Here is a 25,187-nt window from a genome sequence, read left to right as displayed (position 1 = left end):
ATGGCCGACGGCAAGCTCCATCTTCCCGCCGGCTACATCTTCAACCCGGCAGGAGACTTGCTGATCACCAAGTACCTCCGCCCACGGATCGACTCTGGAGCGGACGGCATCTTCACCGACGACATGATCCACGAGGCCGACGTCTGCTCCGCCGCCCCCGGCGACCTCGTCGAGATGTATCCACACGCGCGGGGCACGGACAGGAGCAACGGGAAAGGCGGCGAGTGGTACTTCTTCACCCCGGCGCACTACCACAAGACCAAAGACGGCCGCAGCAACGGGAAGCGGCAGCGCGCCGTCCCTGCCGCCGGCGAGGGTTACTACTGGCACTCGGAGAAGGGCGGGATCCCCGTGCTAGACAAGCATGGCAACCGCGTAGGCAATAGACGAAACCTCAGCTACGTTCAGAAGTTGCCGGGAGGGAACGAGAAACTGAGGATCGGCTGGTGCATGACCGAGTACGACCTCGACGGCGACGACAAGAAGCAAGACGGCGTGGTGCTCTGCAAGGTCTGCGTGTCTCGTCACAGGAGTGAGACGACATACGAGGAGGTAATCAGTGCCCCTGGTTCCAGGAAAAGGAAGGCGGACGACGTCCAACATCCCGAGGCTCCACATCCCCAGACCCCACGCCGCCAACAACCCATCATCCAGCAACACGGGGGTCTCCAGGTCCAGGAGACCCAGCGCTGGTTCATGTCCGACGAAGGCGAGACGTTGCCGTCCGGACTAGTGGACGACGGCAGCGTGGATCCAGGCGGGTTCATGTCGTCCGAGGTGACGGATGATCATGTCTTGTCCGACGACCTCCAACTCCAAGAAGGCGCCGCAGAGGATGAAGACCACACCTTCCTGTGCATGTTGGATGAGCTGCTCGGCCTCTGCGACGACACGGCTGTGGCATGCTCTACTCCGATCGTCTCCTGCCAGAGTTGATACTTGCACACCACGTACGTGAGGGACAAAACTACCATCCAAGACTGCGAAATCTGCAGCCAAGAGATGATGCAGGATATAATTAGAATGGAAGCTAGTGTAGCTCAATGGTATAGTCTAGCTTTGATGTATGTCTTGAACAAGCAAGATGTTGTTAATTGTACTGTGATGAAACAGGCAGCAATTCATGCATGCGCAGCAGATTAATTGATTAGTCTTTTGTTATATAGTCGATTTCTCGGTTCTTGAGCTTTTGAAGTCTTGACTAGTTAATAATGCATGGATGGATCAGCCCGCATGCAATCGATTAGATCATGCATCCATCCAAGACATGGTCCAAGAGATGATATACTAGTCTAGCTTTTATGTATCTCATTGTCATGGTACACAAGGTGTCGTGGTAATTGTATTGTGATGATGAACAAAGAATTAACTCCTGTACGCCCATCGTCTCCTCCCTCCGTTGCCGTCGGGGGACGCCGCTGGGCAAACGCTCGGGGGTGATGGCGGTGGCGGAGGCATCCCTCTCTCCCTCAGCCGAGGGGTGGTGCGGGGCCCCTACATGCGGGCGACGGCGGCTGCAGGCACGTGGGTCTGGCCGGACACAGCCAGCGGCGTGCGGCGGTTGGTCTGGTTCGGATGGCGGCGACGGGCTATGCGGCGGCGGCGCGTCATCCGGCTTCATATCTATGGCGGTATGAAGGGCCTAGTGGATTTCTCGGCGGCCTCCGATCAGATCTAGTAACGTCGAAAATCGTGAAATAAATTCAAAAATAATGCGAGCATCAGGAGTTGAAGACCTACCCGACTTAAATAAACTCTATGGATCAACTTTGTGAGTTGCTTTCCATATCCTATATACCTAAGAGAAGACGTACATCAACTAATTGTTCCTCAACTAATTCGGGCACGAACCTCGGGGAATCTTCTAGTTTGTATAATGCACCAACTTCATCAAAGGAGGTTTAGAAAATAGGATTACACACTTACAAAGATATGATCGTCCCACCAAATTTAAGCCATTTATTATGTCAAAATCTAACTATTGTACTTTAAATAATTTGGATGATTCGATCGTGCAGAGTTTCAACACTTTTAATGTGAAATAATCTATTGGAGTGAACCCAAATACGACCTCGGAAAAAGTGGTAGTTAAAATAACAAATTCTAGGTGCAAATTTTGCACGCTTAAAATAACAAAAACAAATTCTAGGTGCAAATCTTGCGCGCTTAAAACAACCCATCATCTACTTTTTACTCCATAATGCCTTCACTTAGGCCCATAACATGTTGAAGTATCGTGTAGTCGACGTTCACGTGACACCACTAAGTGAAGCAACAACATACACATATTTAAAATATCAAACAAATACCAACTTCACATGATTACTTATAACTACACTTCTCCTATGTCCGCGGGAACAATAGTAACTAATCACACCTCCTCAACATATTCAAGATCAGAGGTGTAATGATATTGACCAAGCATCTGAACATAATATCTTTCACCAAGTAAACCAACAATCATCAACTACAAAATGTGATCAACACTATTAATAACCCATACGTACCAATCTCAGGTTTTGAGACAAATATTTAATACAAGAGATGAACTAGGGTTTGAGATGAGATGGTCTTGGTGAAGATGTTGATGAAGATTGGTCCTCCCACGAAGGAGGAAGTGTTGGTGATGACGATGGCTTCGGTTTCCCCCTCCCAGAGGGAAGTTTTCCTGGCAGATCATCTCCGGAGAGCAAAAGGGCCTCTGCTCTAGTTTCCTCCTTAGCACCCTGCCTTTGCAACCATAGCAGATGAGAACAGGGAAAGTGGATTTGTTTCTGGCATCACTCTCGTCTGTGTGGTGAGCATTTCACACGTAGGAAAGAGTACATAGACGAAACTGACTCGCCTACTCACTTCACAAATTAAATGTCCACCACATAAAAGGGACTTGTCTATTGCCCACTTCGAGCCATGGCGCAAGGTTCTCTTTGTGATTGCCACATTCTGAGTACCCACTGAACCAACCTTCCCAAATAGGAACTCGCTAAAAGTACAGAAACTAGAGCAAGTGGTAAACCTACAATTGCTTCAAAAATTGCCAAGAAGGCCTAAATCAAGATACAGTCATTGTGCGGTTTGGTAGAAACTTTCTGGGTAGTGCACCTAAAAAACAGTAATACCGCAGCTGACATTTTAGTTGTACTGCACAAAACACTCTTACAGAAATAGAGTTTTATGCACTACGCTAAAAGGTCAAAACAACAATGATGTTTGTCCAAATCATATTCCCACAAAACATTGAACATGTTCATTTGCTATACTTGACAGCCAAACTCATAGTAAAAAAAGTGTGGTATTAATGTGAAAATAAAACAAATACTATACAGAGTAGGGTATTACTTGTCTCATATATCACCCATGCAATATCATATGCTAGTTCGTTAAAATTATGTAGGAAATCACGTGGGAAAATTACGAGGACGTATATTTTTCAGTTTTATAATCATCGATGCTACGAATAAAACATGTATAATCAGGCCTTAAGGTTCTAAATCTAGACTGAATGACGACAAATAACAATCTAACATGTCTAGTGAAAAAACATACAAATTTATAGCACAATAATAATGACTCATCCTCAAGATAGATATCAAACTTCAAATTTGAACACTAATACAAAGGAACGGAGATCACCATCATGGTTGCCATTGCGACCGAATAATTATGAAGCACATGTCGGGTCTACGACCGCATATAGGTACACGTGAGACCCAACGTCCGACAGCCGGGCGGAATGCAACTGTTGCATCGGACAGAGTCGGTGTGTTACCACAGACGAAATGATAGAATGGTGCGTCCACGAAGGGAATGAAGGCCAAGGCCCGTAAATGGTGGGCGATGGACGATCTGCTTCTTCGGGCCGCACGATGATGACTATGGCACCGGACTCTCTCCGACTAGGAACCGGGAAAGAGGGGGAGTTGGAAGCAATACAGGTGACCGACAATGGTAACAAGAGGGAGAAGGTTGTGATGGGAACGACGAAGAGAGAGTGGGGTTGAGGATATGCATTGAGGGTTTTGATTATCGAGGAAAAAGGGAATGATTGATTATAACTGGTTGACAACAAATCAATATTGACTTGCGGGAAAAAACATGGGTTCCCTTTTGAATAAACTACACAGATGTATCAAGTATTCGTTTGGTCGTGTTTGGTCTTGTTTGATCACTAGGACAAGCTATCACCGACCTGCCAGCTTTAGACCAATCTGTGATAACCATCAAGCCGAATGCAAAAGATTGTTATCACTAAAGTCTCAAGAATCGTCGGTTATTGTTAACTCTCATCAGTGACATGTGGTGAAGGATCGGTCAATGATGAGGGGTCAGTGTTATTCAGATATATGGTGTTATAGAAATGTTTATATTGTTTTCTATACATTTGGTCAAATATTATAAAGTTTGCCTTCAGTAAAAGCTAATATGTGGAGAAATAAAAAATAGAAGAAATAATTGTTTTTGCTTATCAATAAATTTCTTTTTGTTTGACTGGAAAATCTAGAACTATTTGGATGGTCGATGAATGTACAGCTAGCAAGCCCATGTTGTTGTATGTGCACAAGTCGTTATACTGTTTTTTCCCTCAAGCAAAAATAATTTGTTGTGCTAATACATGTGTATCACATCTTTTTTTTTTTTTTTTGCGCTCGTGAAGGGTATTCATAGGGTTACAACTGAGAGTCAAAATTTTCTCCATGCATCGTGGTCCTCTCTCAAGCGATACAACAGTAGTACTCTTTATACGACTCTAATAAGCCAGCCGATCTGCTACCCTATTCTACTCATGCTTAATCTTCTAAGGAATAAAAACTCTACCTATCATGAGATGTCAGATTTCTGCTACCACATGTTGATGACGAGTTGATGGATATACTTCTCGTTCCTTGTTGGATACCCCAAGTAAAAGGTCGAGATGTAGTCAACAGCAAATTTCCATCACACAGAGACTGTAAGGTTTATCGAACCAGGAGGACTCTTAGGATCAACAAGTAGGTGTCTTCCACCCTGGCGCTAGCAGAAGACGTGGATCTGCACACACAACAAATAACTTTGCTCCCAACGAGTACACAGAGGTTGTCAATCTCTCCGGCCTTGTAGTTTGCAAAGGATCGAAACACAAGCGGAAAGATAATAGTGATTGCAATGGAAAAGTAAATGAAAGCGGTAAATGATGGAGGTGTAAATAATTATGTTGATATGGATCGGAGTCACATGATGTTCACTAGTGATGTCTCTCTCCCAAAAGACGATAAACAACTATGCTAGGGTAAACAAATCACAGTTCGGCAATTGACAGAATTAAGATCGCACCGCAATGCTAATTATGCTCCTTGATAGTTAGAGGTTCAATAGTAATGGGCAGTACGCCAATACAAGTAGACCGTTTATTCATCAGCATCTACTTACGAATCATCCACCTTGAGATATCTATCCAGAACATCTCTCCGGTATTAAGTTGCGAGCCCCACCCAAAGTGTAAACTCAAAGCAACAGACAACTGCATTAACGAATTATGCGTAAGATAAACAATCCTTGCAACCGTGGTCACAAGCACCATTGTTTTCTCCCTGGTGGCAACAAGCACATCCCCTAGTCTCATGTTTCTGTCACTCAAGCTAGACATCGAGGGGCCTGAACCCACAATCATGCATAACGCTCCCTCTTGGAGTTACGATTTACTACTTGGCCAAAGCAATAAAAAGCAACGGAGAACATGCATGAATTAATAAGGAACATAATATAAAAGGATAATCAAATATATAACTCATAACAATCTGTACATAATCTCATTATCCATCGGATCCCAACAAACCGAGCATAGCAATAGCAAGAGAATTATATAGATGCCTTGATCATGTAGGGCAGCTCACAAGGAGTAACCGTTAAAGCACAAGATTGGAGAGAAGACATTGTTGGAATTATGCCCTAGAGGCAATAATACATGTATAGTTATTATTATAATTCCTGTATCAAGATAATAGTTTATTGTCCATGCTATAATTGTATTGAATGAAGACTCATTTACATGTGTGGATACATAGACAAAACACCGTCCCTAGCATGCCTCTAGTTGGCTAGCCAGTTGATCGATGATAGTCAGTGTCTTCTGATTATGAACAAGGTGTTGTTGCTTGATAACTGGATCACGTCATTGGGAGAATCACGTGATGGACTAGACCCAAACTAATAGACGTAGCATGTTGATCGTGTCATTTTGTTGCTACTGTTTTCTGCATGTCAAGTATTTATTCCTATGACCATGAGATCATATAACTCACTGACACCGGAGGAATGCTTTGTGTGTATCAAACGTCGCAACGTAACTGGGTGACTATAAAGATGCTCTACAGGTATCTCCGAAGGTGTTAGTTGAGTTAGTATGGATCAAGACTGGGATTTGTCACTCCGTGTGACGGAGAGGTATCTCAGGGCCCACTCGGTAATACAACATCACATACAAGCCTTGCAAGCAATGTAACTTAGTGTAAGTTGCGGGATCTTGTATTACGGAACGAGTAAAGAGACTTGCCGGTAAACGAGGTTGAAATAGGTATACGGATACTGACGATCGAATCTCGGGCAAGTAACATACCGAAGGACAAAGGGAATGACATACGGGATTATACGAATCCTTGGCACTGAGGTTCAAACGATAAGATCTTCGTAGAATATGTAGGATCCAATATGGGCATCCAGGTCCCGCTATTGGATATTGACCGAGGAGTCTCTCGGGTCATGTCTACATAGTTCTCGAACCCGCAGGGTCTGCACACTTAAGGTTCGACGTTGTTTTATGCGTATTTGAGTTATATGGTTGGTTACCGAATGTTGTTAGGAGTCCCGGATGAGATCACGGACGTCACGAGGGTTTCCGGAATAGTCCGGAAACGAAGATTGATATATAGGATGACCTCATTTGATTACCGGAAGGTTTTCGGAGTTACCGGGAATGTACCGGGAATGACGAATGGGTTCCGGGAGTTCACCGGAGGGGGGCAACCCACTCCGGGGAAGCCCATAGGCATTTGGGGGGGTCACACCAGCCCTTAGTGGGCTGGTGGGACAGCCCACCAATCCCCTATGCGCCAAGGGAGAAAAAAATCAAAGGAAAGAGAAAAAAAAGGAAGAAGTGGGAAGGGGGAAGGACTCCCTCCCACCAAACCAAGTAGGACTCGGTTTGGGGGGGGAGAGTCCTCCCCCCTGGCTCGGCCGACCCCTTGGGGATCCCTTGGACCCCAAGGCAAGGTCCCCCTCCCTCCTCCTATATATATGGGGCTTTTAGGGCAGATTTGAGACGTCTTTCTCACGGCTGCCCGACCACATACCTCCATAGTTTGTCCTCTAGATCGTGTTTCTGCGGAGCTCGGGCGGAGCCCTGCTGAGACAAGATCATCACCAACCTCCGGAGCGCCGTCACGCTGCCGGAGAACTCTTCTACCTCTCCGTCTCTCTTGCTGGATCAAGAAGGCCGAGATCATCGTCGAGCTGTACGTGTGCTGAACGCGGAGGTGCCGTCCGTTCGGTACTAGATCGTGGGACTGATCGCGGGATTGTTCGCGGGGCGGATCGAGGGACGTGAGGACGTTCCACTACATCAACCGCGTTCTCTAAACGCTTCTGCTGTACGATCTACAAGGGTACGTAGATCACTCATCCCCTCTCGTAGATGGACATCACCATGATAGGTCTTCGTGCGCGTAGGAAAATTTTTGTTTCCCATGCGACGTTCCCCAACAGTGGCATCATGAGCTAGGTTCATGCGTAGATGTCTTCTCGAGTAGAACACAAAATGTTTTGTGGGCGGTGATGTGCGTTTTGCTGCCCTCCTTAGTCTTTTCTTGATTCCGCGGTATTGTTGGATTGAAGCGGCTTGGACCGACATTACTCGTACGCTTACGAGAGACTGGTTTCATCGTTACGAGTAACCCCCTTTGCTCAAAGATGACTGGCAAGTGACGGTTTCTCCAACTTTAGTTGAATCGGATTTGACCGAGGAGGTCCTTGGATGAGGTTAAATAGCAACTCATATATCTCCGTTGTGGTGTTTGCGTAAGTAAGATGCGATCCTACTAGATACCCTTGGTCACCACGTAAAACATGCAACAACAAAATTAGAGGACGTCTAACTTGTTTTTGCAGGGTATGATTGTGATGTGATATGGCCAATGATGTGATGTGATATATTGGATGTATGAGATGATCATGTTGTAATAGAAATATCGACTTGCACGTCGATGGTACGGCAACCGGCAGGAGCCATAGGGTTGTCTTTATACTAACATATGTGCTTGCAGATGCGTTTACTATTTTGCTAGGATGTAGCTTTAGTAGTAATAGCATAAGTAGCACGACAACCCCGATGGCAACACGTTGATGGATGATCATGGTGTGGCGCCGGTGACAAGAAGATCGTGCCGGTGCTTTGGTGATGGAAATCAAGAAGCACGTGATGATGGCCATATCATGTCACTTATGAATTGCATGTGATGTTAATCCTTTTATGCACCTTATTTTGCTTAGAACGACGGTAGCATTATAAGGTGATCTCTCACTAAAATTTCAAGACGAAATTGTGTTCTCCCCGACTGTGCACCGTTGCTACAGTTCGTCGTTTCGAGACACCACGTGATGATCGGGTGTGATAGACTCAACGTTCACATACAACGGGTGCAAAACAGTTGCGCACGCGGAACACTCGGGTTAAGCTTGACGAGCCTAGCATGTGCAGACATGGCCTCGGAACACATGAGACCGAAAGGTCGATCATGAATCATATAGCTGATATGATTAGCATAGGGATGCTTACCACTGAAACTACTCTCGACTCACGTGATGATCGGACTTGGGATAGTGTAAGTGGATCATGAACCACTCAAATGACTAGAGAGATGTACTTTTTGAGTGGGAGTTTAGCATATAATTTGATTAAGTTGAAACTCTAATTATCTTGAACATAGTCTAAGTCCACTTTGAATGTATTTGTGTTGTAGATCATGGCTCACGCAAGTGTCATCCTGAATTTTAATACGTTCCTAGAGAAAGCTAAGTGGAAAGATGATGGAAGCAACTTTGTAGACTGGGCTCGTAATCTTAAGCTAATCTTACAAGCTGGAAAGAAGGATTATGTCCTTAATGCTGCGCTAGGAGATGAACCACCCGCTACGGCTGATCAGGATGTTAAGAACGCTTGGTTAGCGCGTAAGGAGGACTACTCAATAGTTCAATGTGCAGTCTTGTATGGCTTAGAACCGGGACTTCAACGTCGCTTTGAGCGTCATGGAGCATTTGAGATGTTCCAGGAGTTGAAGTTTATCTTTCAGAAGAACGCCCGGATCGAGAGGTATGAGACCTCCGATAAATTCTATGCTTGCAAGATGGAGGAAAACTCGTCTGTCAGTGAACATGTGCTCAAAATGTCTGGGTACTCAAACCGTCTAGCTGAACTGGGGATTGAACTCCCGCAAGAAGCTATCACTGACAGAATCCTTCAATCCATGCCGCCAAGCTATAAAGGCTTTGTGTTGAACTACAACATGCAAGGGATGAACAAGTCTCCCGGCGAGTTGTTTGCGATGCTGAAAGTCGCAGAGTCTGAACTCCGTAAAGAGCATCAAGTGTTGATGGTGAGCAAGACCACTAGTTTCAAGAGAAACGGCAAAGGCAAGAAGGGCAATTCGAAGAAGAGCGGCAAGCCCGTTGCCAATCCGCCGAAGAAACCCAAGGCTGGGCCTAAGCCTGAAACAGAGTGCTTCTATTGCAAGGGTATGGGTCACTGGAAGCGCAATTGCCCCAAGTATCTGGCAGATAAGAAGGCGGGCAAAGAAAAATCAGGTATATTTGATATACATGTTATTGATGTGTACTTAACTGGCTCTCGTAGTAGTGCATGGGTATTCGATACCGGTTCTGTTGCTCACATTTGCAACTCGAAGCAGGAACTGCGGAATAGACGAAGGCTGGCGAAAGACGAAGTGACGATGCGCGTAGGAAACGGTTCCAAGGTTGATGCAATCGCCGTCGGCACAGTGTCACTTCAACTACCATCGGGATTAGTGATGAACTTAAATCATTGTTATTTAGTGCCTGCGTTGAGCATGAACATTATATCTGGATCTTGTTTATTGCGAGACGGTTACTCTTTTAAGTCTGAGAATAATGGTTGTTCTATTTCTATGAGTAACATCTTTTATGGTCATGCACCGAATGTGAGAGGATTGTTCATATTGAATCTTGATAGAGATACGCATATACATAACATTGAGACCAAAAGAGTTAGAGTAAACAATGATAGCACCATATTTTTGTGGCACTGCCGCTTGGGTCATATTGGTGTAAAGCGCATGAAAAAACTCCATGCTGATGGACTTTTGGAGTCACTTGACTTTGATTCACTTGACACGTGCGAACCATGCTCATGGGCAAGATGACTAAGACTCCGTTCTCCGGAACAATGGAGCGTGCAAGTGACTTGTTGGAAATCATACATACCGATGTGTGTGGTCCAATGAGCGTGGAGGCACGCGGCGGATATCGTTATTTTCTCACCTTCACTGACGATTTAAGTAGATATGGTTATGTCTACTTGATGAAGCACAAGTCTGAAACATTTGAAAAGTTCAAGCAATTTCAGAGTGAAGTGGAAAATCATCGTAACAAGAAGATCAAGTTCCTACGGTCTGATCGTGGGGGTGAATATCTGAGTTTCGAGTTTGGTACTCACTTAAGACAATGTGGAATTGTTCCGCAGTTAACACCGCCTGGAACACCACAGCGTAATGGTGTGTCCGAACGTCGTAATCGTACTTTGTTAGAAATGGTGCGATCTATGATGTCTCTTACTGATTTGCCGTTATCGTTTTGGGGTTATGCATTAGAAACAGCTGCATTCACTTTAAATAGGGCACCATCGAAATCCGTTGAAACGACACCATACGAACTGTGGTATGGCAAAAGGCCAAAGTTGTCGTTTCTTAAAGTTTGGGGATGCGATGCTTATGTCAAAAAGCTTCAGCCTGAAAAGCTGGAACCCAAAGCGGAAAAGTGCGTCTTCATAGGTTACCCAAAAGAGACAGTTGGGTACACCTTCTATCTCAAATCCGAGGGCAAAGTGTTTGTTGCTAAGAACGGAACTTTTCTCGAGAAGGAGTTTCTCTCGAGAGAATTGAGTGGGAGGAAGATAGAACTTGACGAGGTTGTCGAACCTCTCATCCCTCTGGATGGTGGCGCAGGGCAAGGGGAAACCTCTGTCATTGCAACGCCGGTTGAGGAGGAAGTTAATGATGATGATCATGAAACTCGAGTTCAAGTTTCTGTTGAACCACGCAGGTCGACGAGATCACGCGCTGCTCCAGAGTGGTACGGTAATCCCGTCTTATCAATTATGTTGTTAGACAACAATGAACCTGCAAATTATGAAGAAGCAATAGTGGGCCCAGATTCCAACAAATGGCTAGAAGCCATGAAATCCGAGATAGGATCCATGTATGAGAACAAAGTGTGGACTTTGGAGATGCTGCCTGAGGGCCGCAAGGCCATTCAGAACAAATGGATCTTTAAGAAGAAGACGGACGCTGACGGTAATGTGACCGTTTATAAAGCTCGACTTGTGGCAAAGGGTTTTTCACAAGTTCCAGGAATTGACTACGATGAGACTTTCTCTCCCGTAGCAATGCTTAAGTCCGTCAGAATCATGTTAGCAATAGCTGCATTTTTCGATTATGAAATCTGGCAGATGGATGTCAAAACGGCGTTCCTTAACGGTTTCCTTAAGGAAGAGTTGTATATGATGCAACCCGAAGGTTTTGTCGATCCTAAAAATGCTGACAAGGTGTGCAAGCTCCGGCGATCCATTTATGGACTGGTGCAAGCATCTCGGAGTTGGAACAAACGCTTTGATGAGGTGATCAAAGCATTTGGGTTTATACAAGTGGTTGGAGAATCTTGTATTTACAAGAAAGTGAGTGGGAGCTCTGTGGCGTTTCTAATATTATATGTGGATGACATATTACTGATTGGAAACAACGTAGAGCTTTTGGAGAGCATAAAAGGTTACTTGAATAAAAGTTTCTCTATGAAGGACCTAGGAGAAGCTGCTTACATTCTAGGCATTAAGATCTATAGGGATAGATCAAAACGCCTGATAGGACTTTCACAAAGCACATACCTTGATAAAGTTTTGAAGAGGTTCAAAATGGAACAGTCCAAGAAAGGGTTCTTGCCAGTGTTACAAGGTACGAGATTGAGTAAGACTCAGTGCCCAGCAACTGATGAAGATAGAGAGCATATGCGCTCCGTCCCCTATGCTTCAGCCATAGGCTCTATCATGTATGCAATGCTGTGCACTAGACCGGATGTTAGCCTGGCCATAAGTATGGCAGGTAGGTTCCAGAGTAATCCAGGAGTGGATCACTGGACGGCGGTCAAGAATATCCTGAAGTACCTGAAAAGGACTAAGGAGATGTTTCTCGTGTATGGAGGTGACGAAGAGCTCGCCGTAAAAGGTTACGTCGATGCAAGCTTTGACACAGATCCGGACGACTCTAAGTCGCAAACCGGATACGTATTTATTCTTAATGGGGGTGCAGTAAGCTGGTGCAGTTCCAAGCAAAGCGTCGTAGCAGATTCTACATGTGAAGCGGAGTACATGGCTGCCTCGGAGGCGGCTAAGGAGGGTGTCTGGATGAAGCAGTTCATGACGGATCTTGGAGTGGTGCCAAGTGCACTGGATCCAATAACCTTGTTCTGTGACAACACTGGTGCCATTGCCTTAGCAAAGGAACCAAGGTTTCACAAGAAGACCAGACACATCAAACGACGCTTCAACCTCATCCGCGACTACGTCGAGGAGGAGGACGTAAATATATGCAAAGTGCACATGGATCTGAATGTAGCAGACCCGCTGACTAAGCCTCTTCCACGGCCAAAACATGATCGACACCAGAACTGTATGGGTGTTAGATTTATTACAATGTAATTCACATGGTGATGTGAGGGCTAGATTATTGACTCTAGTGCAAGTGGGAGACTGTTGGAATTATGCCCTAGAGGCAATAATACATGTATAGTTATTATTATAATTCCTGTATCAAGATAATAGTTTATTGTCCATGCTATAATTGTATTGAATGAAGACTCATTTACATGTGTGGATACATAGACAAAACACCGTCCCTAGCATGCCTCTAGTTGGCTAGCCAGTTGATCGATGATAGTCAGTGTCTTCTGATTATGAACAAGGTGTTGTTGCTTGATAACTGGATCACGTCATTGGGAGAATCACGTGATGGACTAGACCCAAACTAATAGACGTAGCATGTTGATCGTGTCATTTTGTTGCTACTGTTTTCTGCATGTCAAGTATTTATTCCTATGACCATGAGATCATATAACTCACTGACACCGGAGGAATGCTTTGTGTGTATCAAACGTCGCAACGTAACTGGGTGACTATAAAGATGCTCTACAGGTATCTCCGAAGGTGTTAGTTGAGTTAGTATGGATCAAGACTGGGATTTGTCACTCCGTGTGACGGAGAGGTATCTCAGGGCCCACTCGGTAATACAACATCACATACAAGCCTTGCAAGCAATGTAACTTAGTGTAAGTTGCGGGATCTTGTATTACGGAACGAGTAAAGAGACTTGCCGGTAAACGAGGTTGAAATAGGTATACGGATACTGACGATCGAATCTCGGGCAAGTAACATACCGAAGGACAAAGGGAATGACATACGGGATTATACGAATCCTTGGCACTGAGGTTCAAACGATAAGATCTTCGTAGAATATGTAGGATCCAATATGGGCATCCAGGTCCCGCTATTGGATATTGACCGAGGAGTCTCTCGGGTCATGTCTACATAGTTCTCGAACCCGCAGGGTCTGCACACTTAAGGTTCGACGTTGTTTTATGCGTATTTGAGTTATATGGTTGGTTACCGAATGTTGTTCGGAGTCCCGGATGAGATCACGGACGTCACGAGGGTTTCCGGAATAGTCCGGAAACGAAGATTGATATATAGGATGACCTCATTTGATTACCGGAAGGTTTTCGGAGTTACCGGGAATGTACCGGGAATGACGAATGGGTTCCGGGAGTTCACCGGAGGGGGGCAACCCACTCCGGGGAAGCCCATAGGCATTTGGGGGGGTCACACCAGCCCTTAGTGGGCTGGTGGGACAGCCCACCAATCCCCTATGCGCCAAGGGAGAAAAAAATCAAAGGAAAGAGAAAAAAAAAGGAAGAAGTGGGAAGGGGGAAGGACTCCCTCCCACCAAACCAAGTAGGACTCGGTTTGGGGGGGGGAGAGTCCTCCCCCCTGGCTCGGCCGACCCCTTGGGGATCCCTTGGACCCCAAGGCAAGGTCCCCCTCCCTCCTCCTATATATATGGGGCTTTTAGGGCAGATTTGAGACGTCTTTCTCACGGCTGCCCGACCACATACCTCCATAGTTTTTCCTCTAGATCGTGTTTCTGCGGAGCTCGGGCGGAGCCCTGCTGAGACAAGATCATCACCAACCTCCGGAGCGCCGTCACGCTGCCGGAGAACTCTTCTACCTCTCTGTCTCTCTTGCTGGATCAAGAAGGCCGAGATCATCTTCGAGCTGTACGTGTGCTGAACGCGGAGGTGCCGTCCGTTCGGTACTAGATCGTGGGACTGATCGCGGGATTGTTCGCGGGGCGGATCGAGGGACGTGAGGACGTTCCACTACATCAACCGCGTTCTCTAAACGCTTCTGCTGTACGATCTACAAGGGTACGTAGATCACTCATCCCCTCTCGTAGATGGACATCACCATGATAGGTCTTCGTGCGCGTAGGAAAATTTTTGTTTCCCATGCGACGTTCCCCAACAGACATCACATCGCAACTAGTCATGGACTCATGGTCCAAGGAGGACTACTCACGTCACGTCCGGGGATCGTCCATGGCGGTGGAGAAGCTTTCGGAGGTCAATCCTCCCTCCAGCGGGGTGGCGGGGAAGAGGTCTCGTGACGGTCCCGATTTCGGAAGCGCGGCGGCGGCGGAACGATGGAGAAATTCATGATTCTAGAAAGTCTGCGAGGGTTTCCTCTCGGGACTCCAAATATAGGCCAAAGAAGGGCACCGGAAGAGGTGGGTCCAACCCAGGTGATCTCCTGGCGTGGCCTAGGGCCTAGCCGCGCCAGCAGGCCGCCTGGGAGACCCCTGGCCCCCCTCTAGCCCTCCTTCGGTGATCCGGAAGCTTCTGTTTCGCTGATTTTTTTTTATTTTTTCTGGATTCTTTTGGATTTCGGAAAATTGGGTAAAAGCCCTCCAAAATAGACATCAGCGGATAGAAAGTGGCACTGGGTGCACTGAGTTAGTATGTTAGTCCAAATATGTGTAAAATGATATAAAATTATAGCAAAACATATAACAATATCACCCAAAAGATCATGGAACAAGCAGAAATTATAGATGCGTTTGAGACGTATCAACATCCCCAAGCTTAATTTCTGCTCATCCTCGAGTAGATAAATGATAATACAATAATTTCTGTGGTGACATGCTAACACACATATAAGAACTTCAAAGTAAAACAAGTGAGATATGCAATTCAAGTCAAGACAATAACAAGCAAGAATCTATATCTAGTATTGAACTTAGCAAAATAAGAACATAAAGGTGCAAGAGCTCTCGTTGTCCGTGACTCAAATGTCTTCAAATGGTGTTTGCGTGCAAGAAGTGGGAGATGGGTTGTTAATTGAGAACTCAATCTACTAAACCTCGGACTTAGTCTTCTTCGGAATCTTATTTTGACTCATCCCCAGACCACTTGTCAGGCACAAGTCAAAATGATCCTCTCCCTTTTGATTTTGAGCACTCATGCAATGAATGAGCGTAAGCAAGATATGTTGGCACTTAGAATGGCAAATGGAATAATGATGGGGAAGGAATACAAAAAGGTGTGAAAGGCTCACATCAATGAGGATAACCATAGGCGAGAGAAAGCCAAATAATAGATATGATGTGAGGAGTAGGGATTGCCATGTAACAGATGCACATATCAGCTAAGGTAAGCTCTCTAATGGAACTAGTGGGGGTGCATCCAACTTGTTTGCTCATGAAGACCTAGAGCTCATTTGAGGAGGCTCATCATTAGAATATGCAAACCAAGTTCTATAGTGTAAGGGTCCCCACATAGTTATGCATGAATGATAATATCTATGTAGTACCAATATAGTAATGGAGTACGAGTGTGGATCTTTAAAAAAGGAATAGTAGTGTTGCCCCCTTCTCTCTTTTTATTTCTTTTTATTTTTATTTTTTTATTTTTTTTATTTTTTGTGGCCTCTTTGGCTCTTTCTTTTTATCTCTCATTTGTCCTCTTTGGGATCTTTTGTATTGTCCACTTTCGGATCTTTTCCTCACTTAAGGGCAACACTCTATGTTTTACATGAATAGAAAGAAAAATCATCACACTTTATAAGAAGTACTCAACATAAAGACAAGTGAAGACTATCATGATGTATGCAAATGTATGACTCTCCCAGTGTAGCAGGATATGCAATGATACTAGCGCATCATGTAGCAGTAATGAGGGCAAGGCCCAACTAGCATGCGACTCTATGATCAAGCAAAAGCATGTATGACATGAAGATCAAATCATGAGATGGTGGATGTTGTATGGCAATGTATCTCGGAAAGGCTATGGAAATGCCTTGATAGGTAGGTATGGTGACTGTTTTGAGAAAAGATACAATGAGGCTTATGTATGACAGAGTGTATCATGTCATGGGTTTGGATGCACGCGTGGAAGAGAACAATGGAGCTTCCACTGGTGATTTTCGCACTTTAAAGCCACCATAAGGAGAGCATGAAGGCTTTGGACGAAATATTCAAGACGTCACTTTATAAATTCCGTCCATAGGTTATTACAGATGTTGCGCCACCTTATTTTTGGGCCAGGCCCATGTAATTTCGAAATTCCATAATATAGGCTATATTTATAGTCCGTATGTGTGAGGAAACCGAGTTTAGGGCTGTTTCCGGACCCCTCCTCCAAGGGTCACGAAATTGCCTCTCTATTCCCTCATATATACAGCCCTTAGGGCACCGTTTAGAGTTGGGTTTTGTATAGATTACAAGTTCGCCATAGCTGCAACTTTGCGTTCTTCGTTTGTGTTCTACAACCATACAAAGACGTCACAGAACCCCACCTTCATCAATAAAGCTTTCCTCTTATGTTGATGCACTAAAGACTAGGGTCTCTAGTGCCCCAAACTTGTGCACGGGCACAAAGAGCCCCTGCCGGCAGAGCACGGCGGAATCCACACAAGACTCGCCCCCGAGAGATCCAAGGCCCCTGCAAGCCTGTCTTGCCGGCAAGACACCCAAGGCCACGTCCGTCCAACGGACGTAATGAACACACCTAGCACAAGGCCCCGGCGAGCCCCCCCCCTTGCCGGGAAGACAGCCGAAGCCCCCGGCAAGCTTCCTTGCCGGGATGAAGCACCAAGGCCCCGGCAAGCACCCTTTTGCCTGGATTACCTGGCAACGCACCACAGGGCGACCGCCCTTGCCATAGTACCACCACTCCCCCGTGTTCCAGCGCATTCCGCATGTGCCAGCGGGGCGTCCAGGTGTCGAAACACCTAGACACATGTCTTCACCAGCACTTAGCTGACATGGACAAGATGCGCATTTAATGCACGTGACAGCGGTAAATGGATAAGGACCGCTGTAGGTTCACTGTAACATCTCGTTAACCTACCATTGAGCAATGTAGGTGACCCCTTTACCTATAAAAGGAGGCCCTTAGCTCATTCAAAAGAGGTTAGCCTTTTTTGAGATTGGCCAAGAAGACAATTATCATCACTGTAAACGAACAACAAAAGAACGCTTAATACGATCAGACGAGGAGGACGTAGAGTTTTACGCGTAAGCGGCCCAAACCTGGGTAAAAAGACTTGTCGGGTGTTGATCGTTTGGTCTGCTCTTGACGTTATTGTTTCCCGTCCTACGATCACAAGGGTATCACGTTGATCCCCATAGGTGTCGACCTAGCATCGCCGACATCTTATATTCGCAATATCTTGATTGCATCTTAGTTTCTTGCTTGTTCTTCGTTTGCGTGCAGGAAACAGACCTTCGTCGTCACGTTGATCATGCTCCGGCATGGTCAATAACCTCTCGAGTTGGTTTAGCGATTGCTAAGGTGTGACGTCTCAATCGTTCGTAGTCAAATCGTCAAAGTTGACTCTACCAAAACGATACCCACGATCTCATCGAAAGATAGGGACAACTTCGCCTCTATCAAGTGGTATCAGATTTCGAGGTTGCTCGGTGAGATTTTACCAGTTTTTCATAGTTCGATCACATCTTCTCTTCATACCTTTAGTCCACGAAAAAACCATCAGAATAAGGGTTAGATCATCATATCCGAACCAATCTGAGCCTTTGCATAGTCATTTCAGTAGTTTGCTTTGTTGAAATTGCGGTTACATCATCGTGTCGAGTTGCTGGTCTTAGTGTCTAGTTCTTTAAAGTTTTGAGTTTTGTTCACAGGTTGTCACGCCGCCACCGCACCATCTTTCATCGCTGCCATATACCACCTCCACGCTACCATCATCGCTGCTGCCATATACCACCACCACGCCACGATTATCCTTGCTGTCATATACCACACACCATATATCCACCACAATCCTTTCCGCTTTAGGTGAACTTCAAGATACTTTTGCTTTCGGTTTCGCGTTTCCTTTCCTCAGTAGGTTTCGGGAAAAAAAATGTCTGACATGCTTTCCAGAGCACTTTTTAGGCCAAAATTTAGAGGGGCGAAAAAAAATCCCTATCGTTTTGTTAGGCTTTTTAGAGAGTTTTGAGACACTCGTCATCATAGTGATTTTTGTCGCAATTTTTGGTCATCGCAGCCCCAAATTGCTCCAGAAATAAAAAAAATTGTCCAAAAAAATCCATGCTTATCCTGTTTTTGGTCCTTGGAAAGAGTTTTGAGACACTCGTCATTATAGTGATTTTGTGAAGAAAAAAAGAGAAAAAAATAAGAGTGGCTCTTCCCTTGATTAGTACGTGTCGTCGTGACTTCGTTGGTGTTCTAGGCTCGCGTCTCTAGTACGGTCTAGCCTAGGACCAGCACGGTACCGTCCTTGAGCGTCTTTTCAATTTTGCATCTCTGAACTGATTATTGCTGACCCTTCTTGCTACCACATTATAAGCCTTCTCAGCTCCACATACATCTAAATCGTGTGTTTGACACCACCTGGCAAACACTCTATCCAAGCTTTGAGAGTTTTGACTACACCGGTTGCCGATCGCCATCTGCTGCTGGGTAAGAATTGGTAAGAAATTGAGATTTGCTTGACGGATTTATGACACACCACCACCACCACAACCACTTCCTAGTAGTCTATAGGATCATATTCTTCTGGTTTCTTATTGCTGCTAACCATGCCAGGATCACACGACGAGGAGATCGACTGGGAGAACCTGACCAACCGGGAGCTCCATGATAAATTTCAGCAAATGATGTCTGACCAGGTACAGGATTTCGTGACCACCTTTGGAGAGGCCATGGACAAGCTTGAAGGTATGGAGAAGAAATTCGACACCAAGATGAACGCCAAATTTGGTGAGGTGCTTGCCCGTTTACCACCACCAGCTGCAGGTGTTGTCCCTCTTCAACCACAACAACGGCTACGAGCGCGACGCGTGCATATTGACCAAGTGCAGAATTTGGGTGTTGTTGCTCCTACTTCTGCTGCTGGTCCTGCTGCTTCTCCTGTTGCTGCTACTACCGAGGTTTCTGTGGCTGGGCAGAATGAGGAGTATGATGATGATTATGATGGTGATTACGATGATGAGGGAGAGGTTGCTCCAGTTCAACTCCAGGAACAACAACCACCCCGACAAGTCGCCGGTCGTCCACATGGATACAATCGCAACGGTATGGATGCACCACACCCTCAGGTACGGGATCATGGCCATCTCCCTAAACTTAAATTGAATATTCATACTTTTGATGGTCGATATGTTCCTGATATATATCTTACTTGGAAGTTAGAAACAGAGCAACGTTTTACATGCTTGCAATTTCCTGAAGATAGACGTGTTGTTGCTGCTGTGTGTTATTACAAGATGGTAAACCTCTTGCACACTTCTATGAAAAATTAAGTGGGCCTAGTCTGAATTATTCTACTTATGATAAGGAATTATATGCTCTTGTTCGGACTTTGGAAACATGGCAACATTATTTATAGCCCAAAGAATTTGTCATACATTGTGATCATGAATCTTTGAAGCATATTTAAAGTCAAGCAAAACTGAACCGTAGACATGCTAAATGGGTTGAATTCATTGAAACTTTCTCGTAGGTCGTTAAACACAAGTAGGCCAGGCCAGGCGGCGTCCAAAACAAATAAATGGAAAAATAGGGGGCAGCAGAATAGCCCATCCAATTTAGTGCAAAACCCTAAACCCTAAAAAGTGCTCAAAAAAAGCAACGAAGAAATAGCCCCGGTTCATAATACGAACCGGGACTAATAACCCTCCCCCCTCGCTCCCAGCCCTGCCACGTGAAGGGTCATTAGCCCCGGTTCTTAATACGAACCGGGACTAATTCCCCTCCCCCCTCGCTCCCAGCCCCGCCACGTGGAGGGTCATTAGCCCCGGTTCTTAATACGAACCGGGACTAATATATACCCCTCCCCCCTCGCTCCCAGCCCCGCAACGTGGTGGGTCATTACCCCCGGTTTGTAATACGAACCGGGACTAATACCCCTCCTCCATCCCCCCACCTCGCTCCCAGCCCCGCCACGTGGAGGGTCATTAGCCCCGGTTCGGGGCCGAACCGGGGCTAGCATTAGCCCCGGTTATTTAGTCCCGGTTCACACCGGTTCGTGAACCGGGACTAAAGGCCCAAACGAACCGGGGATATAGGCCCTTTTTCTATTAGTGGTACTGACATTTTTATACTAGTTATAATATAGTACGCATACTTGTATATATTCCAGAGAAAAAAAAGTAGACCCACGCATGCACGCAAGCATGCATTGCATCCAATGGAGAGCCGGTACGGTCCATTTTACAAACGGATTGGTACGGTTGGAAACTTGGATCACGCATCTTTCTTTGAATCCGAATAAGCATGGAAGCCAGCCGAATCCATATATATAAGATGCATGTATCATAGGTGCATGTATGTCGTACCATCCATATAAGCTAGCTAGGTACGCAGGCAAGGCAAGGAGCTAGCCAGGCCAGGGTTACACACGCGCACGATCCATCCATCTCTCGTACCTTGGTGATCTGCGAATTGCGATGGCCGACGGCAAGCTCCATCTTCCCGCCGGCTACATCTTCAACCCGGCAGGAGACTTGCTGATCACCAAGTACCTCCGCCCACGGATCGACTCTGGAGCGGACGGCATCTTCACCGACGACATGATCCACGAGGCCGACGTCTGCTCCGCCGCCCCCGGCGACCTCGTCGAGATGTATCCACACGCGCGGGGCACGGACAGGAGCAACGGGAAAGGCGGCGAGTGGTACTTCTTCACCCCGGCGCACTACCACAAGACCAAAGACGGCCGCAGCAACGGGAAGCGGCAGCGCGCCGTCCCTGCCGCCGGCGAGGGTTACTACTGGCACTCGGAGAAGGGCGGGATCCCCGTGCTAGACAAGCATGGCAACCGCGTAGGCAATAGACGAAACCTCAGCTACGTTCAGAAGTTGCCGGGAGGGAACGAGAAACTGAGGATCGGCTGGTGCATGACCGAGTACGACCTCGACGGCGACGACAAGAAGCAAGACGGCGTGGTGCTCTGCAAGGTCTGCGTGTCTCGTCACAGGAGTGAGACGACATACGAGGAGGTAATCAGTGCCCCTGGTTCCAGGAAAAGGAAGGCGGACGACGTCCAACATCCCGAGGCTCCACATCCCCAGACCCCACGCCGCCAACAACCCATCATCCAGCAACACGGGGGTCTCCAGGTCCAGGAGACCCAGCGCTGGTTCATGTCCGACGAAGGCGAGACGTTGCCGTCCGGACTAGTGGACGACGGCAGCGTGGATCCAGGCGGGTTCATGTCGTCCGAGGTGACGGATGATCATGTCTTGTCCGACGACCTCCAACTCCAAGAAGGCGCTGCAGAGGATGAAGACCACACCTTCCTGTGCATGTTGGATGAGCTGCTCGGCCTCTGCGACGACACGGCTGTGGCATGCTCTACTCCGATCGTCTCCTGCCAGAGTTGATACTTGCACACCACGTACGTGAGGGACAAAACTACCATCCAAGACTGCGAAATCTGCAGCCAAGAGATGATGCAGGATATAATTAGAATGGAAGCTAGTGTAGCTCAATGGTATAGTCTAGCTTTGATGTATGTCTTGAACAAGCAAGATGTTGTTAATTGTACTGTGATGAAACAGGCAGCAATTCATGCATGCGCAGCAGATTAATTGATTAGTCTTTTGTTATATAGTCGATTTCTCGGTTCTTGAGCTTTTGAAGTCTTGACTAGTTAATAATGCATGGATGGATCAGCCCGCATGCAATCGATTAGATCATGCATCCATCCAAGACATGGTCCAAGAGATGATATACTAGTCTAGCTTTTATGTATCTCATTGTCATGGTACACAAGGTGTCGTGGTAATTGTATTGTGATGATGAACAAAGAATTAACTCCTGTACGCCCATCGTCTCCTCCCTCCGTTGCCGTCGGGGGACGCCGCTGGGCAAACGCTCGGGGGGTGATGGCGGTGGCGGAGGCATCCCTCTCTCCCGCATCCGAGGGATGGTGCGGGGCCCCTACATGCGGGCGACGGCGGCTGCAGGCACGTGGGTCTGGCCGGACACAGCCAGCGGCGTGCGGCGGTTGGTCTGGTTCGGATGGCGGCGACGGGCTATGCGGCGGCGGCGCGTCATCCGGCTTCATATCTATGGCGGTATGAAAGGCCTAGTGGATTTCTCGGCGGCCTCCGATCAGATCTAGTAACGTCGAAAATCGTGAAATAAATTCAGAAATAATGTGAGCATCAGGAGTTCAAGACCTACCCGACTTAAATAAACTCTATCGATCAACTTTGTGAGTTGCTTTTCCATATCCTATATACCTAAGAGAAGACGTACATCAACTAATTGTTCCTCAACTAATTCGGGCACGAACGCTCGGGGAATCTTTTAGTTTGTATAATGCACCAACTTCATCAAAGGAGGTTTAGAAAATAGGATTACACACTTACAAAGATATGATCGTCCCACCAAAATTAAGCCATTTATTATGTTAAAATCTAACTATTGTACTTTAAATAATTTGGATGATTCGATCGTGCAGAGTTTCAACACTTTTAGTGTGAAATAATCTATTGGAGTGAACCCAAATACGACCTCGGAAAAAGTGGTAGTTAAAATAACAAATTCTAGGTGCAAATTTTGCACGCTTAAAATAACAAAAACAAATTCTAGGTGCAAATTTTGCGCGCTTAAAACAACCCATCATCCACTTTTTACTCCATAATGCCTTCACTTAGGCCCATAACATGTTGAAGTATCGTGTAGTCGACGTTCACGTGACACCACTAAGTGAAGCAACGACATACACATATTTAAAATATCAAACAAATACCAACTTCACATGATTACTTATAACTACACTTCTCCTATGTCCGCGGGAACAATAGTAACTAATCACACCTCCTCAACATATTCAAGATCAGAGGTGTAATGATATTGACCAAGCATCTGAACATAATATCTTTCACCAAGTAAACCAACAATCATCAACTACAAAATGTGATCAACACTATTAATAACCCATACGTACCAATCTCAGGTTTTGAGACAAATATTTAATACAAGAGATGAACTAGGGTTTGAGATGAGATGGTCTTGGTGAAGATGTTGATGAAGATTGGTCCTCCCACGAAGGAGGAAGTGTTGGTGATGACGATGGCTTCGGTTTCCCCCTCCCAGAGGGAAGTTTTCCTCGCAGATCATCTCCGGAGAGCAAAAGGGCCTCTGCTCTAGTTTCCTCCTTAGCACCCTGCCTTTGCAACCATAGCAGATGAGAACAGGGAAAGTGGATTTGTTTCTGGCATCACTCTCGTCTGTGTGGTGAGCATTTCACACGTAGGAAAGAGTACATAGACGAAACTGACTCGCCTACTCACTGCACAAATTAAATGTCCACCACATAAAAGGGACTTGTGTATTGCCCACTTCGAGCCATGGCGCAAGGTTCTCTTTGTGATTGCCACATTCTGAGTACCAAGTGAACCAACCTTCCCAAATAGGAACTCGCTAAAAGTACAGAAACTAGAGCAAGTGGTAAACCTACAATTGCTTCAAAAATTGCCAAGAAGGCCTAAATCAAGATACAGTCATTGTGCGGTTTGGTAGAAACTTTCTGGGTAGTGCACCTAAAAAACAGTAATACCGCAGCTGACATTTTAGTTGTACTGCACAAAACACTCTTACAGAAATAGAGTTTTATGCACTACGCTAAAAGGTCAAAACAACAATGATGTTTGTCCAAATCATATTCCCACAAAACATTGAACATGTTCATTTGCTATACTTGACAGCCAAACTCATAGGAAAAAAAGTGTGGTATTAATGTGAAAATAAAACAAATACAATACAGAGTAGGGTATTACTTGTCTCATATATCACCCATGCAATATCATATGCTAGTTCGTTAAAATTATGTAGGAAATCACGTGGGAAAATTATGAGGACGTATATTTTTCAGTTTTATAATCATCGATGCTACGAATAAAACATGTATAATCAGGCCTTAAGGTTCTAAATCTAGACTGAATGACGACAAATAACAATCTAACATGTCTAGTGAGAAAACATACAAATTTATAGCACAATAATAATGACTCACCCTCAAGATAGATATCAAACTTCAAATTTGAACACTAATACAAAGGAACGGAGATCACCATCATGGTTGCCATTGCGACCGAATAATTATGAAGCACATGTCGGGTCTACGACCGCTTATAGGTACACGTGAGACCCAACGTCCGACAGCCGGGCGGAATGCAACTGCTGCATCGGACAGAGTCGGTGTGTTACCACAGACGAAATGATAGAATGGTGCGTCCACAAAGGGAATGAAGGCCAAGGCGCGTCAATGGTGGGCGATGGACGATCTGCTTCTTCGGGCCGCACGATGATGACTATGGCACCGGACT

General features: G+C 45.8%; 2 pseudogenes; both read left to right on the top strand.

Moving 5' to 3' along the window:
* Positions 1–936, top strand: LOC123397416 (annotated as a pseudogene).
* Positions 937–21,296: 20,360 nt separating this feature from the next.
* Positions 21,297–22,232, top strand: LOC123397415 (annotated as a pseudogene).
* Positions 22,233–25,187: the final 2,955 nt, after the last annotated feature.

The sequence above is a fragment of the Hordeum vulgare genome, chromosome 5H (genome assembly GCF_904849725.1).
Source record: "Hordeum vulgare subsp. vulgare chromosome 5H, MorexV3_pseudomolecules_assembly, whole genome shotgun sequence".
Classification (NCBI taxonomy): Eukaryota; Viridiplantae; Streptophyta; class Magnoliopsida; order Poales; family Poaceae; genus Hordeum; species Hordeum vulgare.
This window is presented reverse-complemented; position numbering and strand designations above follow the sequence as displayed.